The sequence below is a fragment of the Phalacrocorax aristotelis genome, unplaced genomic scaffold (genome assembly GCF_949628215.1).
Source record: "Phalacrocorax aristotelis unplaced genomic scaffold, bGulAri2.1 scaffold_49, whole genome shotgun sequence".
Lineage (NCBI taxonomy): Eukaryota > Metazoa > Chordata > Aves > Suliformes > Phalacrocoracidae > Phalacrocorax > Phalacrocorax aristotelis.
The window spans coordinates 242,638-250,130 of NW_027441362.1; the positions used below are offsets into that span (position 1 = coordinate 242,638).

The 7,493-nt window shown below is 58.5% G+C and overlaps 1 long non-coding RNA gene across 1 annotated transcript; it reads right to left on the reverse strand.

Annotated features, from left to right (window-relative positions):
• Positions 1-2,847: 2,847 nt before the first annotated feature.
• Positions 2,848-6,112, reverse strand: LOC142051451 (uncharacterized). The gene is made up of 3 exons (XR_012658485.1): positions 5,950-6,112; positions 5,337-5,677; positions 2,848-3,441 (listed from the first exon to the last, which is right to left on the reverse strand). It is a non-coding gene; the product is annotated as an uncharacterized LOC142051451 (long non-coding RNA).
• Between the last annotated feature and the right edge of the window lie 1,381 nt (positions 6,113-7,493).

The following is a 7,493-nucleotide window of genomic DNA, read 5'->3' on the forward strand; positions in this document are numbered from 1 at the left end:
GCGCTGCTCTCTCAGGCGGCTGCCGCAGGCGAGGCTCGGGCACCGCCAGGCCTCCAGGCGTCCCGAGGGGCTGCCGGCCACCGCAGGGCATGGCTGCCGGCGGCCGGACCGCCGCGGCGCTCCCCGCCCAGCTCCGAGCAGGCTCCGCCGGCCGCGGGCTTCCCACGCCGGGCCGCAGAGGGGCCCCGGCACCGCACAGGGACGCCTCGCGACCCGGACGCCACACGCACCGGCCCTTCGGCCTCCACACGCACCGCTCCCGCCCCCGCTCCGACGCGCACGCGCCACCGGAAGCCCGAGCCCCGCGGGGCGGCCCTTAAAGGGCGGCCGGAAGGAACGGCCCCCACCGGCCCCGCCCCCGCGCCGGACCGCCCCCGCGCCCAGCCGGTGAGCGCCAGCGCCCCCTGCTGGCCGGGCCGCGCTCAGCTCGCGAGGGCGCCGAGGGCCGGGCGGGGCGGGGCGGGACGCGCCGGCTCGGGGCCAGCGCCTTCTCGGAGCGAGCGGGAAACCCCTGCGGGCCCCGGTCACGGCCGGGCAGAGCCGCGCGCCCTCCGAGAGCTGCTGAACGCGGCTGCCGCTCGTGACACATACCGAGCCGTCTGCGACGGGAGCGGGCAGAGGAGGAAGGGGCCGGCGGCCGCGGGGCCTGGCCGCAGGCGGGGGGGGGGGGGGGCTGGGGCCCGGGGGGCCGCCCTGCTGGGTCACTGCCCTGCGCCGCACCGCGCTGGGGGCTGGGGCCCGACCGGCGCCGGGCGACCGGGGGCAGCCACGAGCAGGGGGCCTGAGCTTAGCCACGGCCTGCAAAACACCCCGAAGCGTGAGACGCTGCAAGGCCAAGGTGGTCCTTGGCAATGGGGGCGCCTGGGCTCGGCCTCCGCCTTACCTGTCCTGGGTCTGCGTGGCGTTCCAGGGGAATGGTGTTTTCCTTGTGCGGAAGGTGGGCTGGCCGTTCGGCCGTGCACCGGCCGTTACCGATCCTGCCAAAGGCGCTCGCACGCTCTGGCCCATTACTGCTGTGGTACCGCGCCGTAGCGAAAGGTGTTGTGTTTTCTCACAAAAAGCCTCCTATGGTCAGTTGAAGAAATAACCTCCTTCCGTGGCACTGACTCTTTTTGTACAGTCCATAGCTGGCTTTCGGCTTTTGTCTTTACAGCATTCAGTTTGCTTTCTGCCTAGCTTTCTACCTGCTGTGAAACATTTGGATGGTTTTTTCTTGTTGGTTTTTTTTCCCCCTACTTGCTCCACAACTCCCACACCAACCACCCAGCGCGGCTCGCCTTTCAGCCCCCAGACCCAGGAGCCTTGCCCTGTGACGGCCCTTACATGTCAGCAGAGTTGTTCCAGCTCTCACCCTGTCCCTACCCAGCTGAGGACGTCTGTGTCCGTGGGAGACACCCAGACACTCCCCCTGCAGCGTGGCAGCCCCCTGCCCCGTCAGTGAAAACTGCGGCAATATCGGCTAAGTTTAAAAGCGTCGGCAGGAGGTGCAGAATACGTAAATAAAGCGGCGGTTGGCTGCCGGGTATGGGTGCGATATAAATACCTTTTGTTTACAGGCCTTCGTGCCTATTCAGCGTTGAACGGCACCGCAGCCCACCCACCCCGGGGCTCACGGGGCTCGGAGAAGGGTCTCTCCAAGGGCACAACCTAAGGCAGCGCAGGAAGCCCAGCTGCCACGCTCCCAGTCGCTACGGGACGCTTGCTTACAGCTACACCGACGAGGGTACGGATGAGGCTGGAACTAGCAGAAATGCTGACTCTTCTGGCCTTTTATTTGTGGAAGGTACAGCGCGCGAGCCTCGGCGGCTCACAGGAGAAGCGCGCAGTGCTGCCTAACTCTCATTCTCAGCTCACGTACTACTGCCAAAGCTCCTGCCCTGTGCTGTGCCAGATGCCGGCTGGCGTGAGCACCTGGGCTCCTGAGGGACCCCCTTGTCCTGAGAGCCAGAGGTACTCACTTCCCTTTGCATGAGGCCTGTAGGAGATATACCCTGCAATTTAAAAAATCCGTATCAAATGTGGCAGACTCAAAAGAGGGCATTTTTAAAAAGGCAGGTTTGTTTTCTTTGTTAACTTTACGATCTACAGCCTAGCAAAGAGCTCCCTTTCAGTGTCAGTCGCTTGGCTTTCTCCCCTACTGACGAGGTCCCAGCCTCCCGGTGAGATCTCGCTGGAGATATTCTGAGTTTCCCTCGAGTACGTGGCTGCCCTGGCCCGAGGCCAGCGAAGAAGCTGACTTTGCCCGTGCCTGAATCAGCAACACGTCCAGCAGGCGACTTGCAGAGCCCAGGGAACCCTCGTAAAGAGGTTTGGGGGTGGGGCGCGCCACATCTGCGGCATCGGCCGTGGGAAAGGACCGGCGCAGTAAAACAGGTGGGTGAAACCGCGGTCCGCGCCAATACGTGCTGCTGCCTGGGGCATCGCTTTGCTGCGGGTCAAGTCAGATGCTCTCTGTAAGAGTCAGTCAGGGTAAAGGCAGCAGCAGATTTCTTTTCTGCTCATTTTAACAAAGGCTGGACGGAGCCCATAGAGGAAGGCACTACGCGTCTTGCTGGGTTGGTTTCCCTGCCTTCTCGTAAGCTGTCGCGGAAACTTGCACGAGCAAAGCCTGTGCAAGCTGATGACAGCCACACACGGTTGAAGAGGGAGCAGACGGTGAGAGCAGAGGTGTGCGCTCAGGCTGTGCGCTGGAAGCTAATGCTAATGCTGCAAAATAAAGAGTGGATTTTCTTTTTTGGGTTTAGGTGAGTGCTAAACATGACATGTGCGTATGTGCGTGTGTCTCTCGCAGGTTTTTGTCATACACCCCACCCTCCCACCCCAAAAAAACAACCCACACATGCCATGCGTTAAACAGTGGTTTTCCGTTGTACTTAGAAGTGCTTACATAGGTGTGTTGGTTTTTTTCTTTTTTATTTTTTAATGCAGAAACAGCAATACGATAGATTTAATACAGCTAGCAATTAGATGGGTGTAGCTTTAGAGCGTCGGCTGTTTACAAAGCAACCGCACACCTTCTTTAACTCACAGTTTAAACAAGTAAACTTGCAGTGCATCACACGTGCTTTGTACAGTCACGTTCCACACGGCAGGCCAGATGCTTCACCCTGCCTTGTCCTTGTTGCCCCGACTCCAACGGGACCGCCGAGGCCATCCTGGGGACAGCGCCGCTTTCTAGCAGCTGGGTTGCTTGCCTGGACGCCCCACAGACAAAGAGTCATTTCCCCACTGAACCTCTTCTCAAATAATTTCCTAGCCCTGCAGGCCCCACGTCCTTTGGTTCATATTTCCTTTTTTCCGGGCTTGATGCACAGGACCGACGATTTCCAGAAATAGAAACAGAGGCTGATTCAGTCCAGGCTCAACATTCTCTGACCTAAACCAAACTGTCTTCGAAGAGATAGCTGTACCGTAGGCACCACCTCGGGAACAGAAGTTGCCCTGTCATAAAAAAAAAAAAAAAAAAAAGAAGGAAAACAAGGCATTTCAGGCTGAGGAGGCTGAGCGGTGTGCTGGGGGCGGTGGGGGTTGGAAAGAAACAGTTCAGACGATTAGAGCGAGCTTAGCGTTGCAAAGCGTGCCATTATTTTTAATTTGGCAGTCAGAAGACAATAGATTCTGACACTGATTTCCTGTGTGCTGCGGGAGTTCTCTCCTCAGCATTCCTGTGCACCATTTTACTTTTGTGTCCCGTCCGCTTCGCTTTTGCGCTGTAGCTCTCCGGTTCTAGCTACGCTTCCCACCACCCCCATTACTCTTTGACAAGCCCAGCTCTCACTGTGCTTCCCTTCCCTTCCCTTCCCTTCCCGTATGCGCGTGCAGGGAAAAGCCCGCGCGTCTGCCACTACAGGACACGCTCTGGGAGGCAGGAGAGATGACGACGCTCCCTGACAGAGGACACAGCTGAGGGGCGGTCCGCCGGGGCTGGGGAGATGGCAGCACCTTCCCTCAGCTGCCCCATCCGAGCACAGGTGCAGGTGAGCACTGAGGAGAGACAAGCAGGCAGGAGCCGCAGAGCGAGAGAGAAAATAAAATTCACGGGTGGGTGCTACTTGCGTCTCATTTTTAGCGCAAGGGATGAATTCTCAGCACATTCTTGGAGCTGCCCCTTTGGGACTCACGGAGAAGAGGGAGGTTGGCCACGCGGTGCAGCCCAGCTCTGCTTCCCCTAAATGGTTTTACTGTTCAGGTGTTGCCCTAATCTGGCCGGTACCCCTGCAAAGAGTTTGGGATTTCTGCTGCCTCTCCGGGCCAGCCGCAGACCCTGACTTCATCGCAGCGAATGACCCTGCGCTCGTCAGAGCGGTTGCCGAGTCACATCCCGCTGCCTTCCCTGCAGAACCGGTGACCCTTTTTCAGCCCTTGCCCCCTCTTCTCTCCGCTCGTTGCCCATCCCTTTATCAGTGCCGGCACCGATCCTGCCTCCAGCTCGCCCTGTCTCCACCTGCGAGCGCCCAACAGGAGCTAAATGTCTCCTCAAGGACGCACGGAAGAGACGCGCAGGTAACCCAGCACAGACCCCCTGCAAACATCTTCTTTCCATTTTCTTTCCTCTCCTGACACGAAGAGATGACTTAGGAAAAAGCGTACTGCTCACACTTCACCTGCACTGCTTCTACTTTCACTTTCGCTCTCCTTGGCAGTAATTAATAGCGGTGGCTGGGGGGGCTGGGGCATTCCCCCAAAGCGGCTGCAGTTACATCCGGGCGGTTGTGGCACTCCATTAGCTCTGTAGTTTTTAAATCTAAATCTTCTGGAATTGTTAGTTCTGCTCAGGAATCACCCGTACCTGCAAATTTTCTTAATAGCTACGCTTGACCCCAGCCACTGTTTAACAGCTCACCTTTATTTCTCTTCATTTAAGAACCTAAAGCTTCGTTTACTGCTTGGGTTGGAAGCAGGAGCTGTCGCTGCCTCTGAACTTTCTAACAGCCCTGTTACAATTTCAGTACTACCCGCTCCCAATTTAGCTTTCCGGGTCGATTTTCATTCTAGATTCGAAAATTTCCTTATTTTGTTTCTGATCAGGAGTCATTAATGCCTGCAGTTGATTTAGTAACGGCTGTATTTAGATTGAGCTATTAATGACTCGCAACTCTATTTATGGCATAAAAAAGGACTGCCTTTATTTTTTTTAACTACAGATTAGGAATAATGACTGCCTGGTTTGTTCAGTAATAGGTGTGATTAAATTTAGTCACGACTCCTCCCTAAATAATATGTATTTATTTGCACTCTAACAATTTAACCTTCCCTTTACCGGCCAGGGGCACCGACAAGTGCCCGTGCGTACCTCCGCTCCCCCTGCGCCGGCTCCCCAGGGAACAGCCTCTTACCCTGACCAGAGTCTGCAGCGGCCCGTTGTCATCCCAGCTCCTCGCCCTCGAGAAAGCGGCCGCCTGAAGCGGCGGCAGCTCCGCTGCTGCCCAGAGGGGACGGAAATGGCGCGGGGTAAAGCTCTCCGGGCCGCCTGCGTCCCGCGCGGAGGCGGTGACCTCAGCAGCCTGTACGCTGTTGGGGCCGAGCCAACAACCTGAGGAGGAGTCGCAGGGCGTAGCTGTTTCTGCAACAACCACGCTTTCCCGCCTGGCTGGACAAGAAAGCGGGGCCTGCGGGGGCCTGGAGAGGCAGCATCGCTGCAGGTTGTGCCACGGCTGTTGAGAGGCCAAGGCAACACCTGAAACAGTGAACGGCACAACTAGTGAAAACCCCCAAGGTTCCGGGTTCAGTAAAGACAGGAATTGCAGCAGCACAATAAAATGATCTCACGAGGGGAAAAAAAACAGCAAAGCAAAAACCAAACCCCAAACAGAACACCATACCACTAACCCGTCTCACCGCCCCCTCAGCGCCCAAAACAGCATCCTGGGAGAAAAAAAGCAAAGCAGGCCACAAGGGACCTTTCTAGTACAGATGCCGCCAAAGAGTGCCAAGCTCTGGAATCCTTACCTCAGGCAACGCCTCCGCTTCTCTAAACGCCAGAGCACGCCTGCCCGGGGGGCTGAGACAGCCCCAAAGCTGCGACCGCCCGAGGGAACACGGGAGCACCGACGCCAGAGAAGCCCAGGGCCAGAGCCGGGGCTCTTCCACCCCCGGGCCCCGCCCCCGCCCTTCCCACAGCGCCCCGCGAAAGGGGCGGGCCGAGCCCCCCGGGGGGTGAAGGCCCCGGGAGCCGTACGAGAGCCGCCTGGAGTTCCCGGCACGGGAGGGAGGGGGGAGAGAAAACACCCAAACCGAGCCCCCCGAGCGGAGCAAACACAGGCTCGGGCTGTTGCCGGGGGGCGGGGCCTGTCGCTAACGGGAGAGAGCCGGCACCGCCCCCCGGGCCGTTGCCGGGGGGTGGGGCCTGTCGCTAAGGGGAGAGAGCCGGCACCGCCCCCCCGGGCCGTTGCCGGGGGGTGGGGCCTGTCAATAAGGGGGTGTGTCCAAAGGGACGCTGGCAATGCCCCTGGAGCCATCACCAAGGGCAGGGCCTGTTGCTATGGAGGGTGGGGCCAGGCAGCACCAGCAACACCCCCAGGCTGTCACCAGGGGGTGGGACCTGTTGCTAACTGGGGATCCTGGGGAGCACACGAGCACGGCCCCACCCCACCAGGCCCTCGCCAGGGGGCGGGGCCTGTCGCAAAGGTGGGTGGGGCCAGAGGGGTCAGATATCAGCCCGCGCGTATAGACCAGTGCGTCCCAGTAATGACCAACATGCCACACAGTATGGATCCCAGTACATCCCAGCTCCCTCCCAGCGACGCCCAGTACATCCCAGTTCCCTCCCAGTACATCCCAGTTCCCTACCAGTGCAGCCCAGTACATCCCAGATCCCTCCCAGTCCGTCCCAGTTCCCTCCCAGTCCGTCCCAGTCCGTCCCAGTACATCCCAGTTCCCTCACAGTACATCCCAGTTCCCTCACAGTTCCCACACAGTTCACTCCCAGTTCCATTCCAGTACATCCCAGTACATGCCAGTTGCCTCCCAGTTTCCTCTAAGTACATCCCAGTACTTCAAAGTTCCCTCCCAGTACATCCCAGTTCCCTCTAAGTACATCCCAGTACTTCGAAGTTCACTCCCACTACATCCCAGTACGTCCCAGTTCCCCCTTGGTACATAACACTTCCCTCCCAATACATCCCAGTTCCCTCCCATTACATCCCGATTCCCTCTCAGTACATCCCAGTTCCCTGCCAGTATGTCCCAGTACATCCCAGTTCCCTCCCAGTACATACCAGTTCCCTCCCAGTACATCCCAGTACATCCTGGTACATCCCAGTTCCCACCCAGTACATCCTACTACATACCAGTTCCCTCCCAGTTCCATCCCAGTACATCCCAGTTCCATCCCAGTACATCCCAGTACTTCACAGTTCCCTCCCAGTACATCCCAGGTCCCTCTAAGTACATCCCAGTACATCCCAGTTCCCTCCCAGCACATCCCAGTACGTCCCAGTTCCCCTCAGTACATACCAGTACATCCCAGTGTCCTCACAGTACGTCCCAGTTCC